General features: G+C 44.8%; 2 pseudogenes; one reads left to right on the plus strand and one right to left on the minus strand.

The window, feature by feature from the left end:
* LOC128441848 (G-protein coupled receptor 37-like 1) overlaps nt 1–3,701 on the minus strand; it is a 6,640-nt pseudogene extending 2,939 nt beyond the window's left edge.
* Nucleotides 3,702–11,160: 7,459 nt separating this feature from the next.
* Nucleotides 11,161–22,075, plus strand: part of LOC128441849 (inositol 1,4,5-trisphosphate receptor type 3-like) — a 13,365-nt pseudogene continuing 2,450 nt past the window's right edge.

The following is a 22,075-nucleotide window of genomic DNA, read 5'->3' on the forward strand; positions in this document are numbered from 1 at the left end:
GTGTCTGTGAAGCCTCAGTTTGACGTTTTGTTCAGCGCCATCTTGGTTTTATTCAAAGCAGAAGTAACCATGTTCTGAGAAACGGAGATGGAGCCTGAGAACTTGAGGACACGCCCACCTACAAAAGCCAAATGGACTCATGAGACCAGACCCTAAAGTATCAGGTGCTTTAACATTTGACTCTTAATGGATCCTAATTACCAAATGAACATCTGCTGTATTGAAGAAGACTTGAATCTAGACATCGAGACACAAACTCCTGAGGAAATTGTTTACTGACGTTATAAAGAGGGAAGTTATCATTTTCTAGACTCCTATAGAAACTGACTTCTTTTAAACCAGTGGTTCCTACTGGTCATCCACCAGAGAACAGGCTTCAGGCCCTTTGGTTGTGTGTGTTGTCTCTGACTCACCTTACAGAGACACAGCAGCAGCACAGGGGTCACCGATGACTTGAAGAACAACAGGAAGTGATGTAGCAGAGCCAACATGGCGGCCGTGTCTTCAGAGACGGTGATGTGCGTGTAGGCCAGTGTGATGTTGCAGATGTGCTCGGGCAGAGCGCAGATGCCGTACACCACCGCTAAGGCCAGCAGCGTGCAGTTCAGCTGCCGCTCCACCGCCTGGTGCTGCTGACGCTTCTGATTGGAGGAGCGGTCATCGTGGTCGCGCTGCTTCTGGCGGAGCTGTAGTCGCTGTTGACGTTACGAGTCGCCATCTGGCAGAGGATGGTGAAGAGGACCGGGAGGCAGAAGTAGCTGCCGAAGCTCCACCACATCCGACCCTGAAAGAGACGCACAGAATACGGGTGATGTCATGATACTACATCGGCAACCTCTTCGTTCACTTTCTCCTTTCAAACAGAAAGACTAGTAACCCCCCCCCCCCCCCCCCCAAACTAACAACCCGCCCAAGTCAGATGCTGTCTACAAACCAATCAGAGTCAAGTACAGGTAGACTCCGCCCACGTAGGTGATGATGATAGGACGTGCGTGAAACCAGAACTAACAGATCAGATGAAACTGTGGAATAAACATGAAGCTTCAGACTTTCAGGAGTGAAAAGGTCACTGAAGATGTTGGACTGTGATATGTAGCAGGACCGACTTAGCTCCTCATAGCAAAGAGGAGAACAGTCCTGATGCCATGAGAGTCGAGTCCGGTAGTTATCAGGGTCAGAAGAGACGCTCACCTGGTGATACCTGAGCAGCAGCGAGTGGAGGGAGTCCGGCAGGTGGAGGGACAGAGGCGAGGTGGGGGTGATGATGCAGGAGTCCACCAGCCGGCCGGTGGACGGGGACACGGCCTGGCTGAACTGCCACAAGAAGATCTCTGGGCTGGACAGCAGCAGAGCGGCGAGCCACACCAGCACCAGCTTCAGCAGCACGGAGCGGCAGCGCTCCACCCGCCGGGCCTTCGGCTGGGACGAGGAGGTGGCGGCGTGGAAACGATCGATCCCCAGAGCGCACAAGGTGAAGGAGGTGACGCCCAGAGACACAACCTGCACAGACAAGGAGAACAAAGGTGCTTCAACATACTGGACTAAATGAGAGAGATTTCATTTCTCAACATAGGAAAATCCGAACCTGTCATTTCTTTATCAAACAGATTGGATTTAAAGACTGTGGTCTCAGGTCAGTGGTCAGTACATATGTGCTGATCTTAAAGACTCTAAACACTCCTTCACCTGCACATGCAACACCTACAGCAAACTCACTGGACACAAATAAGAACGTTGGAATCAAAATATAAATATTAAACCCCTCTGTTGCTGCTAAAAAACAAAAGTTGAATCTAAAATCTCATGTTACATGTAATTTAACTATCTGTACCATTAAAATACTTGCTATAAGGAAAGACATATATCTCCAACAACACATGGGATCAAAATAAAAGAGTTGAGGGTTGAACGCTGGCGGCATTAACACTTCTTAACCTTGAGAGCAGAGTCGACTCTCATCCAGTCCACAAGGGGGTGATATCGCATCAGAAGCTGTTTGGTAACTTAAGAAGCAAACACCAGAAGAAGAAGGAACTCTGCATTGATTGGGTGCGTTCCGATCGTCCAGTAGTGAACTGGGAAGTGAATGAGAACCCAAACCATATAGAACCATCACGCTCGGTTCAAAGGGAACTAGGAACTATCAGTTCACTGGGAGTTGACAAGAAAGAATACCCATGATTCAAAGCGTCTCGCTGAAGCTCTTAAAAGACGCCGAAGAACCTGCGACCGGAACCGACAATAAACGACCACAGCTTGTTTTTATGAAAATCACAAAGGAGTTCACATTTGATTTTAAGTTTTTGTTCTAACTAACGTTCTAACTATTTACGTTTCATATTTAAGTGATTCAAACACCTAAATTGCCCTTGGCCCTTTGTCGAGAATAGCCGTGTAATTTAGGTGTCAACACAAACTTTAACATTAGCTCCTTGTTAAAGTATATTCCAACACAAAAGGTTTAGTAATGTCTCAGCTTTTGTTTCAACAGGCCATTTAATCTGTATTTTATTTTGATAGGCCTTGTGTAGCGTTATATTTCCACAGTAGCATCAACAGGAATCAGATGTGTTTTTTAGAAAGAGACAAAAACTACTTTACTAAAGTTTAACTTCCTAAGATGCTCCACCTTCCTCATTTTAGCGCAGGCTGCATTGAGGCTGATTGAGATGATCAGCTGTTCCCGGACCTCAGGGTCTCCAACATGGCCGCCAGAGACGGGGTCACACATCATACAAAAACATTTCCCCCCCAAATTTGTTCCTGTCAAACCATGAGAGCAGCAGCAGGACATTCCAGTGGTCTGGGTAACAGGTTACCATCACAACCGACTCTCAAGAGCAGCTTGGGTTCAAATCCCAAATCTCAAACCACTCGGTGAGCTGGCAAATAACGTGTCACCAGTTCAGATAATATGAGCACCACCTTCAAATGTCAGTGTTTATGTCAAAATGAAAGGGAACAAGTTCAAAGCTGTCACATCGACTCCCTCCCACCTTAGAATAAGCCCCACCCACCTCCATATAAGGCACCATACGGCAGGTGATGTCACCCAGGATCCTCCTATGGGAGAGCTGGTTTATGACCACCACGGGGAGGCAGAGCACCAGGACCAAGAAGTCCCAGAATGCCATGCTGGCCAGCAGGTAGTTCCAGGAGGACCTCATGTAGTAGTTGTTCCAGACGATGCACATCACCGCCATGTTCCCCACCACGCCCACCGCCAGCACCAGGCCCGCCAGGACCATGACGGCGTAGGCGGCGTACGAGCTCTCCACCAGCGGGTAGAACGGGTTGAAGAGGCCCGGGGGGGTGGAGCTGGAGGTGTTCCCGTGGTCATTGACCTCATCGACATCATGACCCTCGTCGGTCACGTGGTGGAGCTCGGTGGCCTGCGGCGTGGTCACCGAGTCGTTCTCAAAGGACTGGCTGAAGGTGGACTGCTGCTCGTCCTCGTCGGCGCCGCGGGTCAGACGGCGGTGACGCTCAACGTCCAAATCCAGCAGCTCAGGGAGGGGGAGGCTCTGGTCGGGGGTGTGGGTGTCATCCTGACCTCTGACCTGTTTGGTCCAGAGCGGTTCCAGTTTGACACCAGACGAGGGTTTACCAGGGGCGTCACGCCGACTGTCGTGCTGCTCGAAGCTCTTTGCGTCCGTGAGGAGCAGCGGCAGGACCACACACAGCCACAGGCCGGCAGCCATGACACAAACCAGATATGTTCGATGTGTCAGCTAATTTCACACTTTAAAAAACGTGACAACAAAAAAATAACTGCAAAAAGTGGTGAAAAACAATGTTTCCAAAACCTTGTTCCAAAACGTTGGAGGATGCCGAGGAGGTGATAGTTTGTTTTGTAGTGTCGACAAATCCAGATTCTGATTTGATGATTTAAAGACCTGTAGTCCAGACAGAAGTCTTCTCCTCTCTGTTCTCTCTCTCTCTCTCTCTCTGTTTAAACTCCCAGTTAGCCTCCAAACTTTCCCAGTTTAAAGCTCATCCCTTGTTACTTCCGTCCACTAGTGATCCGAACAGGTTTTGCTGGAGCTGCAGGAGTCGGGCCGGGGGCCGGGGGCCGGGCGAGGGTCCGTGTCGGGCGGCTGGGTCCGGGCTCTGCGGTGGAGAGACTGGGCGTCTTGGAGCTCTGAGGGTCTCTGGAACAAGCAGCCCTCTGCAGCATGGCTGGATGGAGCCTTTGTCAGGACACACACACACACACACACACACACACACACACACACACACACACACAGACACTCACTCACACACGGGCAAGCAAACACAGGCATACAAACAAGCTTGGCACACACAGAGACTCACACATTAGTCTGCACAATTATACATGTTCACGTTTGTTTGCTGCTTTTTTCCTCTCTCTCTTTCACACACACACACACACACACACACACACACACACACATAAACACACACACACACACACACACACACACACAGAGCCCAAAGTTGTGAGGACCAGTCACAATGTCACACACAGACAGACAAGTCCCCACAATATGAGTTATTCCTTGACCACACACACACACACACACACACACATACACACACACACACACACAAACACACACACACACACACTTACACACACTCATACACAGTCCAGAGTTCAACACACATTGAAATACTCTTTTCTGCTGCCCCCTAGTGTTGAATGAAGTGGGAACTGCACTGAAAAAAACTTACTTCTTCAGGAAACATCCACATGAATTAAGTTTGTTATCCAAATGTCAACACAATTTAAAACTTCATATGTTCTTTTGGTGTCTGTTCCTGTGATTATTCTCTTTAATTGGATTGTTATTGTATATTTTCATTCTTATTCTAAGTTTTTATCGCTCACTTCTGAACTGAGCTCGTTGTTTCCCACTGAAAACACAAACCTGTAAAATCCTCTCACACACACGAATTATCGGATTTATATTAAGTCACAAATCTTCTCTGAGTTTCTGATTTAAAATGATTTAAATTGAAATAACACTGATGAATGAATATTTCATATAAATTAGTCTGGATTGTCACAGAGCTGCAGTTCAACTTTCTGCCACTGGATGGCGACATTGTATCGTGAAACTGAATGAGGGGATGAACGTCTCAACCTTCAGAGTCTTTGATAACATACAACAAGCAGGAGTGAGAGGTCAAAGGTCATAATGGATGATTGTGCTATCGCTGGTTGTTTCATACACACACACACAAACACACACACACACACACAGACACACACACACAGACACACACACACACACACACTCTGCTGCTTCTTTAGATGTGAAAGACTTCAGATCCACAGACGAATCTTCTGCTGTTGAACTTTCCAGTAAAACATGAATTTATTTGTTTATTCATAATTTTTCACATTTCAACTCTGACACTAAACTGTATCTTCACTGTCCGTGTCTGAAGTGAAGACTTTAGATTTTCAACTTGTATTAACTTGTTCATCCAGGACAGTCATTAAAATCTGAGCTCCAGTGTCTGACTCACCCTGACACACATCACTCAACTGTAACTACCTCACCTGATCCAGGACACACCAGGGGGCGCTGTGCATGCAATACAATGTAAACCGCTGCCATCGCACCTCTGACCCAGTTCAACAGTGGAAAATGGATTTCCAGGACTCTCTGGAAGATTAACTTTAATATCATTAATGTGTTTAAGTGTTTCCTGTGTGTTTAGGCTGAATTAACCAGAGCAAACTTCTCTGCTGAGTCATGGTTCCTCATCTGTCAGCGTCTCAGGACGTGTGGCTGCTTGTCTGAATTATGCGGGGGATCATCTGTCCCAACTCATAAAGCCTGGAAAAGAGAGAGAGCACCATTAACTCATCTGAAGCTTTATTAACGCCAGAAAACATCTCAGAGGAAATTGTATTTCATGTGTCCAAATCTGCAACATGGAGGAGGTGGGGTTCATGACCTCTACTACACTTGAGGGAGTTTCCCTGTCGTCCATCTTTCTCTGCAGTCTCTGGTTGACATCCACAGAACACAGGGTCTTTACCTTCTTAAATCCATGTTCGGTATGTCAGTGACGGACAGGTGACAGGTGACATGTGACAGGCGACAGGTGACAGGCGACATGTGACAGGTGCTCCAGCCTCCGAGCATCGAGCCGTCAGGTGAGTGGACGAGCTGCACATGGTCACACCGCTCAGCTCAGTCCACTCGGCTCCTGCAGCTCTATATAAGGTTGTCAGTCTCTCCAGTGGAAAGACATGCAGGGCGGCATGGGTCAACGCACACACACACACACACACACACACTGGCACACACGCACACACACGCACACCTTATAAGGGGGAGAAGGTCTGTGGAAAATGTTGGTGTTAAACAACAGAGCGTGAAATTCCTCCTTTGCCTTAAATCCAGTCTAAATCTCCTGGAGCCGACGGTCGTGTTTGGTTTGGAGCGAAGCTGCAGCTGAAACACAACCTGAGAACTCATCATCCCCCCCCCACACACACACACACACAGGCCCATCAGACCTCGAGGCTGCAGCTGGTCACTGGTTCACGAACTCGTCTGATTTAACGTTTTGATTTCAGATGAGACGGAGCCGAGAGTCTGAATTTCGCAGCCGAGATGTTATTTTGTTTTTGAATGTCTGTTAATCATATGTTTGACCCCTCTTCCTCTGCAGTGGTTGGAAGGAGCCACTTGTAACGCCTGCAGGAAACCCATCAGACCAATCACAAGTCTCAGCTGTCAATCATGACGTCAGACCTGTTTTTATATCATAAAACAGACTTTTACTTTGCTCCATGTCCCATCTGCTAACACGGAGGAGGTAGGGTTTATTTAGTTACTGTACAATTGATACGCTAGCTTCTTGTCCTGCTACGTATGTTGGGATGCTAGTAGCTCACCTGTGCTAATGTTAGCTTCCCTTGGGCCTGTATTCAAATAGCTAAGCTAGCCTTAGCGCAGGTGACGGACTCATCTCCTGACACTCCCCCTCTAACAATCGTCAATGTGGCCCAATGCGCTCTCATAGTATGTTCATGTAATGTTTATAAGGATGTATGAACAAGAGTCTTTTGATTTAAACTTAAAAAACCTTGTACTCTATTTCTTCACTCAATAATTTGAATAAAAATAACAGAATAATCCCCTTTACGTTAGTTTGTAGCTGAACATTTCATAATTCATCATGATCTCCGTGTTTTTAAGATTGTCACTTTTCATAATGACTCGTTTTCTTCCTCCTCCTCTTCATCGCTTCGCTCCAGTTAAACGACCTCGTCCATCATGTTCAGCTTCTAATGGAAAATCCCCCCCCCCCCTTTCACATATTTTTTTTTTAAGATCTTCTCCCTATTTAGACAGCTGTCTTTTTCTAAATCTGTCCATCCACTGAGCCCACATCAGTTCAAAAGGTACTGTACTACTACTCAAACACAAACACACACACACACACACACACACATTCACACAGACACACACACACACACACACACAGACAAACAGACACACAGACACACTCAATAGCACGTGATGTACAGTCAGAGAAAGATCCACTCTCTCTCTCTCTAGCCTTTTAAATTTAATACTTTAAAGGACGAGATACAGAAAGTATTTTGACGTAATATGATTTTCTTATTAACTTTGGTCAAAGATGTTTTATTTACCTTCGATGATTCAACAGTGCTAAAGTTCACTTTTCTCATTAATAAAGATTAATTGTTGTTTCAATTCGTCATTGACACAAAACTTTTAAGTAAGTCGACATTTCCTTATCAGAACTCAGAGGAAACATTATACATTTTAAATAAATAACTTATAGAGTTGTGGGTCAGGATCTGTTTCTCTTTACCTTCAGTTCTGTGACCCCTTTAGTTTAAGTGTGTTTACTGTTTTTAAACTGCCAAGAGTCAACCGTTTACCCCCCCCCCCCCCCCCCCCCACACACACTCTACAGAACGACCTGAAATGACAGGAACCTTCTTTTAGAAACATTTATTTAACACGTACTTACATTTGTATTTTGCTCCATGTCCCCTCTGCTAACATGGAGGGGGCAGGGTTTATGACTCATACTGCAGCCAGCCACCAGGGGGCCATTGAGACGCTGCCTTCACCTTTCTGTGAGCTGTCATTTACGTTTTGGCCTAAAAACAGACTTTGGAATTGATATCGATCACTGACATCACATTAGTAACTGGTTGGTTGAGTTTCAGGAGTTAACGTTGTGATCGCCTCTGTAGAAAACACACACACAGAGACACACACACACACACACACACACACACACACACACACACACACACACACACACACACACACACACACACACACACACACACTCAGGGGTCTAGATTTCTCCCATAAGCCTGAACGGAAGTTCTTCACCTCACAACAAACAATTGAGCCATTAATTCATTTTATCCATCGCCACGGTGACCAGAGACCCCCAGACTGCACGCTGTCTCCATGGAAACCACACACACACACACACACACACACACACACACACACACACACACACCATATATCTATTAATGGACAGGGCGGGTGGAGTGAGCAGACTACTAATTGTAAACACGGTGCTAGTTTGCTCCGTCTCTTTCTGGATAAACTTAAAAACACAGACTTTTATTTTGTTGATCCTACGAACACGTTTCATCCATAAAATGCTCTTCTGTTGTTCGGCCTGATAAGTATTGTTTATTAAAAGTTGATAATTATAAAAAAATATTATGAACTACAACTATATATATATAGCAAGTCACACAACAAACTACTTTTACAGATGTTTTAAGAGTTTATCATAGAATTAGCATATTATTAGATGAATTAATCTTTGAATATAAGCTCCTGCTGCCTGTTCTGTGTCATATATTCAAAAAGAACAAGTATCTGAATGTTTTTGTTTTCTTGTTCTTGATTTGTGATCAGAACGCGGACGAGAGACGAACCGATGTCAAAGTGTAGAATACAAACCACTGGAAGAAACTTTAACATCAAATTCAAATGGCCACAACAGTCTTTCTACATCTGTGTGCGTGAGCGTGTGTGTGGGTGTGGGTGTGTGTGTGTGTGTGTGTGTGTGTGTGTGTGTGTCAGCCCCAGTAGCCACTCTCATGATGGAGGCAGCTCATTGAGCCTCATTCTTCTGTTTAATAACCTGCTGCTTTAACAGCTGAAACAGGAAGTCCAGTCAGCATGACTCTCACACAAACACAAACACACACACACACACACACACAAATAGTAAAGTCAGAAAAATGTACTTAAAGTTGTTATTTAACTACTAACTCTGCAGATAGAAACATAAACACGTTTACTATTGATGCATTTACCAGTTGTTAAACACTTTCAGCTGTAGCTGGTAGAAACATGAAGATGTTGTTTGGTAAATATATTTTGTTTCTAAACTTTGAAGTGTCTAAAGTTTTCAAACGAGTTGTGGAGACAAACCATAAATATTTCTGGAGCAGAAGAACTAACTCAAAGTTTTTAAGTGAAGTGAATTTCAAATAGCTCTCGATTCTGCTTCAGTGAGTAAATGTACTTAGTCACTTCACCTCTTCATTCTGACATGTCTTCACACAGTCTCATCAAATACTGTGGTTTACGACAAAACCACAAACTTCCTCATCTGCCATCTTCACCAGCTGCAGCTCGCGTCATGAAAACTGTCGCCTCAGTTTTCAGATCCCAGAGACAAGCGACTTTAAATTATGTAGAAATACGTAGAATCAGGAATTAACATAAAAACACAAAAGTGTGAACACAAACAAGACGCAGCGCGACAACGCCTTCCTCCACGTCAGCTCCTTCAGTCTCTCAACACTCATCAGTCAACTGACTGTAAATAAAGATGGACGACATGACAAGTCCCAACAGTGAAGTCAAATCCTCTTGATCGCCCCCTGGTGGCTGGCTTCAGTACAGTTCATAAACCCCGCCTCCTCCATGTCAGCAGATGGGACATGGACCAACTGCATGTTAAATAAATGTTGGTCAAAGATGGTTTCTGTCTTTTCAGGTCGATCTTATCACTGATGTTTGTTCAACTGTCTCTGATCAGTTATTTTCTTTTAGCAGGACCTTGATACCACTGTTAACGTTAGCCAGCTAGCCATTGTTAGCAGAACCAGTTCATAACAACGCATTACGCTGCATATCACACATGATAACATCGTAGTAAACAGTAATTACTACAGATTTCACTATTGTTGATAAACAGAGCGGCAATTTTGGATTTCCCACTTTGTGAGTCACAACCACTTCAGCCTCGGGGGTCAAATGGAACGCGGCTTAAATATCAGACTGAGAAAAGAACGGGTAAAATTATATCTTTATTTTCGTAAGATTATAGCTTTTTTGTTTATTGTAGTATTACAACTCTGTTCTCACAGTAAAACAACATTATAATGATAATAATCTTATTCTCTGATCTGCTTTTCTTCATCTTGGTCCAAAGAAGTTTCTGCTTCATCAGAGAAACAGATGTTGAGTGAATCGATCTGTTGAACCTGTATCTACGTTGTTTCCGTTCCTGTCACTAAACGTGTTTGTTTTGGTTGAAGGGGACTGTGACGCGCCCGTGCACGCGACCCTGCTGGTACGACCCGCTCCGCATGGTTGCAGCTTGTGTTGCATGCGTGCGTGTGTGCAGATGCGCGCGTGCGCCCCCCGCGGCAGTTGTTCTGTCAGTTCTCAACACTTCACTTCCTGGTTTTTATTACAGGAGCCCTCCGCGTGCACGCACACGGACGCACGCTCTCCTACACAAACTCACACAGAGAGAGAGAGAGAGAGAGAGAGAGAGAGAGAGAGAGAGAGAGAGAGAGAGAGAGAGAGAGAGAGAGAGACGGTATTGTCTCTTCACCTCCGTGTGTGCACACTTTTACACACAGACAGACACAGACACACACTCGCAGGACTAGTGTGTGTGACACGGAGTCCTCAGCCGCTTGTCAGAGTGTGTGCGTGTGTCAGGTTTGTGCAGTTGTGAGTCTGTCGTGCAGAACCCGGCAGTGGCTGAGAGAGGGAGACTCAACTTGTAGTTTCTCCCGAGACACGGAGGACAGAGGAAGACTGAAGAGGACAGAGGAAGACGAGAAGAACTGAGGACAAAGTTCCTCTCGTCCTCCACCTGCGGCTCGTGTCTCTGTGCTGGTCCCGGATCAGCTGCAGGATGTCGGACTCTGCCTCCAGTTTCCTTCACATCGGAGACATCGTGTCTCTGTATGCAGAAGGATCCGTCAACGGCTTCATTAGCACCCTGGGGTGAGTCTGTCCCTGTCTCTGTCTGTGTCTCTATCTATGTCTATGTGTCTGTGTGTGTGTGTCTGTGTGTGTGTCTGTGTCCCTGTCTGTCTGTGCCTCACCTGTGGAGGACAACACCTGGGCTGATGTGAGCTCAGTGTCCCGCCACTGGCAAAGAATAAAACACTTGTTAATTATTAATGTGAAGCCAGAGCTCAGGTAATAAAGGTACATTTCAACACTTTATTTTCTATAGGAGACACACACACGCACACACACTCTCTCTCTCTCTCACACACACACACACACACACACACGCACACTCACACACGCACACACACACACACTCTCTCTTACACACTCACATACACAGCAGTAAATTGTCTGAAACTTTCATATCCAGGCTCATCATCTTTTATCAGATTGTTCAATTGGAATTCAAATGGAATTTAAAAGTATAATAAAGGATATTTAGTTTTTTTTTCTTTGTTTATGTCAGTTTAGTAAAATATCTCCATTCATCATCATTTCCCTTCAGTTTGTGTCTCACTCCTCAGTTGTGGCCTGAAGCCTGACAACATTAGTGATAATAACGTTTTTGTTTGATTGTTCCACGTCTGGTTTCTAATCTGTGGAGATCAACACATCTTTAATAAGCACAAGAGACACACAAACACCTCACGACTACATGAGTGACACAAGAGGAGTGAAACCTCTTTAAATCCTCAGGAGACTCACACCGGCTCCTTCTGAGAGGCCGGCAGGAGGAACCGACTCGGACGTTTGTGTTCTCAGCCTCTCATGATAATTTCAGGAGATTCTCCAGAGTTCAGTGCAGGTCAGAAAACCCTCTGACATCTGGCTTATGTCTGAATCTGAATGAAAACCATGTTCATTCCCTCGCGGGTCGAACCACTCCAGGTTTTATCTGCTCAGATCAGCAGAGATGGAAACGAGACGCCCGGGTGAGAGAGAGAGAGAGAGAGAGCTCCTCCTGAAAGGGTTCTGATGGGCACGCGATGTCGAGCGTGACGAAAACCTGAGAAGCTCCTTGAGTGGAGATCGAAACGGAGGCTCTCGCCCTTTTTAGCACGTTTCCTGTCTGCTAGGGCCGATGTCAAAGTCATGACATCATACGTGAAGACCAGAGGGACTAGAAGCAGATCCAGGGACAGATGTGGTTTGGGTTGTGAGGAGTTTCAGAGTGGAGGTGCAGAGCAGAGAGGAGCATCTGAGGCTCGGGAGGAGCTGCAGGGACGGAGAAGGTCCCACAGGTCGGGGGGGGGTTATGGATTTCAAGTTGAGCAGGAGTGGGTTCTTCGTTGGACTGGACCCAGAGGAGCTGGATGAGGAGCGGGATCTGGTCCGTGGATCTGGTGCCGGTTCAGTTTCACCTGTGGCTCGAGCGTGAAGCATCGATCAAACCCTGGGATGTTCACAATAATTAACCACGTGTGTTTCAGTCCAAACATCACAGAGCAGATAAAATCCACAGGGAAACTCCAGAGAGACCAGATCATTCACCCGACACCAGGGACTGACTCATTTGACATATTTAACATAAAACGTTCAACACCATGTAAAACAACATTCAGCTCAATATATCTTCTTCCCATTCAATATTTCCTTATTCCCAACAATCATGAGTTAGGTGTCCTTTAATTTCGTTCCTGCTCCCCAGAGGAAAAACCCCTAATGTTTTAGTGACCTTTTGACCTTTCTGTATATCATTTGCTCCACTGCTCGTTTAATCTCTGAGGATTTTACTTTTCTTTTTTAATCCTTTAATGAGCCGGTGACGTTTCAGATCTTCTTCAGATTCCTTCTGAGGATCTTTTAAATGTCTCCTGACGTGTGTTCTGTTCTTTCACCAGCGGGGGCAGACTTTCAATGTTACATCCTTTTTTTCTCGTTCATAGGAATTTTATTTTTCTACCCATTCTTATTTTTGTTCTATGTCTACTCTGCCCAGTCTATGATACAACCTTTAACACCCACTCACACACACACACACACACACAAACACACACACACACACACACACACACACACACACACAGTGGCAGCGGCAATGTCTAATTGTATGGCAGGAAAAGGAAGTGGTACAAAGTATGTCCAAGAGAGATTTCCATTGTGCCAGTGTGTGTATGTGTGTGTGTGCGTGTTTGTTTCCTGTGCTGTGGTCTAGTGGGTGGGTGTGTCTCTGTGTGTCTCTTTCTCTGTGTGTGTGTGTGTGTTCGGTGTGTGGGACTCGATCTTGACCTTTTTTGGTTTCTCTTCACTCCATCGTTGACTTTCACTTGCTCAGTGAAAACAGCAGCTTCACGCACACACGCACACACACACACACACACACACACAGACACACACACGCACACACACACACACACACACACAAGCACACGCACACAGACACACACACACGCTGAAACGATCTTCTCCCGACGAGGATGTGTGTGGGTTAGTTAATGCAGGTGTGAACAGAGAGTTTTTCGCTTTTTCACTCTGCAGCTGCTGCAAACTGCAAGAAAACAAACACAATCCCAGTTTTAATGTCACATCACTGACTTCCTGTCGCCTCCAGAATAAAGTTCAGACGTCTGTTAATCAGGTCGACCCGACATCTGAAAGGTCAGAGCGTGGTCGACTCCCTCCGGACATTTATCGCTCGTCAGCTAATCTCTCACGTTACCTGTTTCCTTTGAATAAAGTTAGAAAATATCTGACTGATTCATCTGTTGACAGATAAATCATTAACAGCATCTATATTAACTGATATGTTAATTTTTTTAATATTAATATATTGACCAATTTGTCAGTATGGACATCAGCCCCCCAACTCAGAGTTGGTTCTGTTCATCTGTTCATCCCGACATCTCTGAAGTCGACTCAGATCTACTGACCCTGAATTTATGACGTGGAACTAAAACTTTGAAGAAATCAAACTTTATTTTCCTTCAAATAGAAAATTAAAACCTTTTTAAATAGACCTGTGGGGTTTTATAACACCAAGGCAATATCACATCTATTATAATTTACTTTTTATTAGGTGAAGAACACTACTCAAATACCAGTGTTTATTATTATATTAGTGTCATAATAGTATTATGTTATATTAGTTTGTTATTATTGTTATTGTATTGGGACATTGCAGTTAACAGTCAAACACTTAAGCTGCTAACCACAAACATGGTAACAGCCCCTGGCAGGAAGTTAGGAAGCAGAAATGTAAATAATCCTGAACCTCCGCCCGTGTAATCAAACAGAGAAAACACCACCCACCTGGAGTCGGACACTGAAATCACAAAGAACACAGTCAGGACTCGTTCACACCTGGTTTGACTCCGACCTTCGGACTCTTCGGTTTAGTCTGAATCTGAATGTCAGGTGAGAAAGGTTCAAGGCCTCGGTCCAGACCAACGGGCTGGAAGCTCTGAACACATCAAGTTTGAGTCTGATGGTTGATTATTCTGTTCATTGATAAGTTGTCAGAAAGAGATAAAATGGAGTGAAGCACTGGGGATCATTCAGTTTCCTCTCACTTCTTGAAAAAAGAAGAAGAGAACATCGGTTCCATCGGATCCTGAGAAGTCGTCGGGAACAAGGAGAATTTCCTCCTCTGATCAAAGAGCTGACAAATGAGCCTGATCGCTTCCACGTCTGGTTCAGGACGTCAGTGGTCATGTCTGATTCGTTAGCAGCTCTGAGACCAGTTGATCCAGTTGATCTGGAACAGCTCAAATAACTCTGGAATGACTAATGGACAAATCAAAAGAAGTAGAGACAGCAATAAACAAGAGAAGAAGAAACAGAAGAAGTAGCTGCAGTCTTCACCTCCGACTGTGGAGTACAGCAGTACTGTGGAGTACTGTAGCACTGTGGAGTACTGTGGAGTACTGGAGTACTGTGGAGTACTGTAGCACTGTGGAGTACTGTAGCACTGTGGAGTACTGGAGTACTGTGGAGTACTGTAGCACTGTGGAGTACTGGAGTACTGTGGAGTACTGTATTACTTTGGAGTACTGTGGAGTACTGCACCTAAAGGTTCTGATGCTGCTTGTAATACCATCATGATTCGTTCATCTTCTCCATTCAAACAGGAAGACTACCCCCCCCCCACACACACACACCTGACAACACACCAACGTCAGACGCCATCTACAAACCAATCAGAGACGAGTATAGGTAGACTCCGCCCACGTAGGTGATGACGTGAGACATATGTCAGACAAAATTCTTTAGTCCCTAAACTTCAGGGTCTGAACGTTGAACATTTAAACTGAAGCTTGAGCTCAGAAGTTCTCCATCGTCCCTTTGTCTTCATGAGACAGACACACTGAGACCAAATGGACTCGGGTTGTTGTCCTGCAGGTTCTGTCTCTCAGCCGAGATGGAAAACACCTCCATGTATTCAAATGTCTGGATCCATATTCAAATCTATTGTCCTGCAGGACAGGGGGAGGGAGGGGGGGAGGAGGCAAAACAAAAACAAACCACACGTCGGTCACGTGTTCGAATCCTCATCTACTCGTCCAATCGCTCACTGTCAATGCTCCACACATTTTTTTTTTAACTAAATCCAAAATATTTTAAAGATTCAATGTTTTGATTGGATGACGCTGAGCAGGAGTTTAATGAAAGATAAAGAAGAGGAAGAAGAAAGAGAGACAGAGAGACAGAGAGAGAGGGCGAGCGAGAGCAGAAGTCAAGCTGATGAAGTCCACATACCTGAGGCGTCCTCGAAGACACACTCACACCTGGACGCCAAACAAAAGACCTGATTGGCTGCTGTCATCTCTGTGGGCGGTAGAAGAGAAAGACCTCAGAGGGGAAAAGACCAGAACAAAGGAAAAGGATGAACGAGTGGAGGTGAAGAGGGGGTGGGGGGGGGGGGGGGGGGAGAAGGTATGCAAAGCAAAATCAAGAGTTTAAAGCAACGATGATGGAAAAACACACGAGACAGAAAAGACAGAGAAGAGAAAAGTGAAGACACGTCTGGAAAATATCAGAAAGTGAAAGAAAGACAAGAAGAGAAATGTAGGAGCAGAACAACAGGAAGGAAAGAAACACGTTTTCATAAAGTTCATTAAGTTTTGATCATATTTATTTTAGACCTGAACCAGGACATCTTACATATTTAAATTAATTTCTCTGAAAATAATCTCTGGGCCTTAAAATCTAAATCTGAAGTATTTACTCGAGCCTGATGATAGATTTTATTGAGCCGATGCCAACACTGATATCAGGAAGTATCACATTATCAATATGATATATGCACTAATGCTGCTGTGAAACCTGCATAACAAAGAAACTATAGATTAAAAGAAAACACATAAAACCAAATATATAGAATTCAGATCAATGATCAAAGACCTGACGAATGAGCCTGATCACTTCCAAGTCTGCTTCAGGACGTCAGTGGTCACTTTAGATTGGTTAGCAGCTCTGAGACCAGTTGATCCAGTTGATCTCGACCAGCTCAAATAACTCTCTGGAACGACTTTCGACCAATCACAGGAAGTAGAGACATTATTAAACAAGAGAAGAAGAAACAGAAGAGGAAGCAGCTGCAGTCTTCACCTCCGACGACACAACGTTTGAAACACGAGGACGTTAATTTGGTCCATCTGAAGTAGTATGGAGTACTCTAGTACTGTGGAGTACTTTAATACTGTAGCACTGTGGAGTACTGTGGAGTACTGTTGAGTACTGTGATACTGTGGAGTACTGTAGTAGTGTGGAGTACTGTAGCACTGTGGAATAATGTAGTAGTGTGGAGTACTGTAGTACTGTGGAGTACTTTAATACTGTAGTACTGTGGAGTACTGTTGAGTACTGTGATACTGTGGCGTACTGTAGTAGTGTGGAGTGCTGTAGTAGTGTGGAGTACTGTAGCACTTTGGAGTACTGTAGTAGTGTGGAGTACTGTTGAGTATAGTCAAGGAATGTGATACTGTGGATTACTGTAGTACTGTGGAATACTGTAGCACTGTGGAATACTGTAGCACTGTGGAGTACTGTATTACTGTGGAGTACTGTGGAGTACTGTAGTACTGTGGAGTACTGGAGAACTGTGGAGTACTGTGATACTGTGGAGTACTGGAGTAATGTGGAGTACTGTGGTGTACTGTGGAGTACTGTATTATTGTGGAGTACTGATGAGTACTGTGCCTAAAGGTGCTGATGCTGATAGTAATGACATCATGATGTTACTATGGCAAACAGATAAGGCGCTTCGTTCATGTTCTCCATTCAAACAGAAAGACTACTACCCCCCCCCCCCCCCCCCCCCCCCCCCCACACACACACACACACACAAACACCTGACAACACGCCAACTTCAGACGCCGTCTACAAACCAATCACAGACAAGTACAGGGGGCGGTGTGGCCTAGGGGGTAAAGTGAGCGTTCTCCAACAAGAAGGTTGCCGGTTCAATTCCCGATCATCTGCATGCTGAAGTGTCCTTGGCAAGATACTGAACCCCTGAATGGCCCCTCATAAATGTGGAGTGTACTAAAAATGTAAGTCGCTTTGGACAAAAGCGTGAGCTAAATGAAATGTAATGTAATAGTTAGACTCCGCCCACGTAGGTGATGACGTGAGACGTGTCAGATAAGATTCTTTAGTCCCTAAACTTCAGGGCCTCTGTTCACAAACTAAGATCCATGAAGTAAATCTTTTCTCAGTCTGATCTGGAATAAAGAACCGTTTGAATCACTCGAGCTGAACGTTGAACATTTAAACTGAAGCTTGAGCTCAGAAGTTCTCCATCGTCCCTTTGTCTTCATGAGACAGACACACTGAGACCAAACGGACTCGGGTTGTTGTCCTGCAGGTTCTGTCTCTCAGCCGAGATGGAAAACACCTCCATGTATTCAAATGTCTGGATCCATATTCAAATCTATTGTCCTGCACGACGGGGGGAGGGAGGGGGGGGGAGGAGGAGGAGGCAAAACAAAAACAAACCACGTGTCAGTCACGTGTTCGAATCCTCATCCACTCGTCCACTCGTCCACTCGCTCACTTCACTGTCAATGCTCCACACATTTTCCTGCTGAACTCTCACACAGACTCACTCGGACATTTTACTACGAGGCGGCAGGAAAAGATCCAGAAAACATCCAGAGCAACCGACTCGGACGTGCAGCCCCTCCAGAAAACATCTGGATGGTGTCTGTAGTTCAGATCATGTGTGAAAGCAGCTCTAGAGAAATAAAACAATAAGTTCAGAGGATGAACTGACGTGAAATATCACAAATCATCAGTCTGATGCAAAAACTCCAATCCCAAATATTTTAAAGATTCAATGATTTTTGATTCGCTGACGCTCGGCGGGAGTTTAATGAAGGATAAAGAAGATGAAGAGATCGAGAGAGAGAGAGAGAGAGAGAGACAAAGAGAGACAGCGAGAGAGAGAGAGACAGAAGTCGAGCTGATGAAGTCCACATACCTGAGGCGTCCTCGAAGACACACTCACACCTGGACGCCACACAAAAGACCTGATAGGCTGCTGTCATCTCTGTGGGCGGTAGAAGAGAAAGACCTCAGAGGGGAACGAGTGGAGGTGAAGGGGGGGGGGGAGGGGAGGAGGAGAAGGAATGCAAAATCAAGAGGTTAAAGCAACGATGACGGGAAAACACACGAGAGAGAGAGAAAAGACGGAAAAGAGAAAAGTGAAGACGTGTCCTGGGAAATATCAGAAAGTGAAAGAAAGACGAGAAGAGAAACGTAGGAGCAGAACAACAGGAAGGAAAGAAACATGTTTTCATAAAGTTCATTACGTTTTTTTATCATATCTCTTTTAAACATCTTCTGAACCAGGACATCTTACATATTTAAATTAATCTCTGAGCCTTAACATAAAAAATCTGAAATATGTACTCGAGCCTGATTGATGGATTTAATTGAGCCGAGGCCAACACTGATATCAGGAAGTATCACATTACCAATATGATATATGCACCAATGTTGCTATGAAACCTGCATAACAAAGAAACTATAGATTCAAAGGGAACACATAAAAACAAATATATAGAATTCAGATCGATGACCTGGTTCATCTCGGTGCAGTCGAACCTCTCAGCTCTCTGTGGGAGGTCTGCTCTCCTCTGATTGGCTGACGCCCGTCACAGTTTGAAGGTTTATTTGATCAGAGCTCGTGAAGCAGCTCGTTTGACGGACACTTCTCATATTTCTTCTCAGTCATTTGCAGACACCTGCTTTGTTTACGGGCTGTGGTTTTGGGTTTTGAACTGGTTTGTAATGGGTTTGGCCGTCAACCGAAGCAATGAACCAGTCACATCCTGTGTGATTAGGATCCTGAGACACTTCAACATCTCAGATGAGGGCCACACGCACACACACACACACACACACACACACACAGACACACACACACACACACACACACACACACACACACACACACACCTGGCCTCAGTTGCAGTTAACTACACTCATTCAGTTAATGTGTGTATGAATGGACAGGTAATCCTGCTGACTGCACTCTGTCTGCTGCCTGAAAGGAGCTTTTTAAGTGTGTGTGTGTCTGTCTCCACTGAGCCCCCCCCCACCACCTGTTTCCTAAACACTGATGGTAGAAGGGATTTACACTAATGCCCCCCCACCCCTCATTAACATAATTCGTTCCTCAAACTGAACCTAAATCCACCACGAACCTTGAAAAAGTCCCTTGAAGTTATAATTAACCCACAGAGATGTGTTTTCTACTTGCTGGTGAGAAGGTCCCTGGATTAACCCTTCAGCTCCCTGACGTCTCTTCTTCTTCTGCCCACAGGTTGGTAGATGACCGCTGTGTGGTCGAACCCGCCGCCGGAGATTTGGAGAATCCTCCGAAGAAGTTCAGAGGTCAGAGTGTGTGCTTTGTGTATATGTTTATATATCCACACACAGTGTGTATATGGGTGCAGTTGGTCGGACCCCGGCTGATGTCGGGTGAAAGTGTTTGAATAAATCTCTGCTGGTTAAAGTCTGAACAGCAGCTGCAGGATTAACGGTTTTATTCTTATGTTTTATTTATTGGGTTGATCCCTTTTCACTGAGTTAATTCACTAATTGATTCTTTACAACTGAAAATCCAGCCCCGCATGTAATGGATCCATGTTGTGTTGTAACCCCCGGATGATGCTGGTTGTGTTCTTCCTGAAAAGGGTCACGTGATAATGATAGTAAACTTTATTACAGCACCTTTTAAAAACACTTTACAAGTTGCTTTGCATGTGAAATTCAAGGCAATCAATAGGAAACAGTTAAAAAGAGATTTGAGGATCACAGATATAGAAAGATGAGAAAAAAAGCAAGATGAATAGAATATTATAATCGTTGTGACTGAAAAGAACCAATCAGCAGCCGGTTGTGAGTCTATGTCACCGTTTCCAAACATCTCACTTTCTCCCATCCAGAATAAAACGCAGCTCCGGAGTTTTCAAACTAAAACGGGTCCAGTAGCGTTTTCATGTTTTTCCCTTTTCAGCGTTTCTAAAACTCAGAGTTCAAATGAAACCGGAGTCATATTCACAGTCGTGACAGAGTTTCATTAAAAGTCTTTATTGTTTTATTGTTATTGAGAGATGGAGGATTTTTTAGGTTTTAAGTCATTTGATAGAAATGGGTTGAGTTTGACTCTGAGTCGAGCTCTGATGTAAAAAACACACGGCTCCAAGTAAACCTCCAGTGTCGTTATGAAATATAATAAATAAATGAGCATGAATTGCTTCCAGCTGAAATCATCAGAGATATCACACAAATACACACACACACACACACACACACACACACACACACACACACACAGACATTTATATATTGAATATACAAGCAGTGTGTTACCATCTGCTCTGTTTGAGTTTCTGGACGTCGCTCAGTTGAACTAGTTTAGAAGTAGAACAAACTTTAAATCCAGAGCAACATCACACACACACACACACACGCAGACACACACACACACACACACACACGCACACACACACACACTCAGTGAAGTTATTAGGATACAGGATCTGCTGGAGGAGAGTAAATATTGACCTGGTCTCGCTCTCTTCGGGTTTTCTCTCGTATCCTTTTAGCTCTGTTTGTTTTTCGGAGTTTTCTCTCCTGCTGCACTCGTCCTGTTTTCATCACGTTTGTAGTTACATCACATCTTAACAAGGCAAACTCCGTGTTGTTGTTTGCCATGCTTCGTCTTCATCGAGCACTGTATGCATTGTGGGGAGGGGGGGGGTTGGGTACTGTGTGATTGACAGCTAGTGCCGCCCAATGGGTGCAGGTGCTGGTGAGACTAGACTGTCCTTCTTTGGGACGGAGAGTTTGTGGGTTCGGTGAATCACGTCCTGCAGAGGTCTTCTTCGACCTGAAGACTTGGTTTCAGGTCAGGAAGCTAAAACAAACCCTCTGTGGACGAACCAGTCACTCAGAGATAGGATTAATGTCAGATGCTTCACCAGTTTGATGTTCTGAAACCCAAACTGCCAATTAGCTTCAGGTGCACACCCCACTGACCAATCATCCGTCTGGAACTAACATCACAGCCGGGCGTCATGTGACTCCAGGTTTAAAACTGTAATACACTAAAGATGATATAATTTTTACATGTGTTGTGTTCTGTGGTCACTCAGACTGTCTGTTCAAGGTTTGTCCCATGAGTCGGTACTCGGCTCAGAAACAGTTCTGGAAAGCGAAACAAGCCAAACATGAGAAGGACAAGATCGCTGACGTGGTCCTGCTGCAGAAACTACAGGTGACACACACACAAAGACACACACAAAGACACACACACACAGACACACAAACACACATTCCATACCCTTAAGAACTGTTGAGAA

The sequence above is a fragment of the Pleuronectes platessa genome, chromosome 6 (genome assembly GCF_947347685.1).
Source record: "Pleuronectes platessa chromosome 6, fPlePla1.1, whole genome shotgun sequence".
Classification (NCBI taxonomy): Eukaryota; Metazoa; Chordata; class Actinopteri; order Pleuronectiformes; family Pleuronectidae; genus Pleuronectes; species Pleuronectes platessa.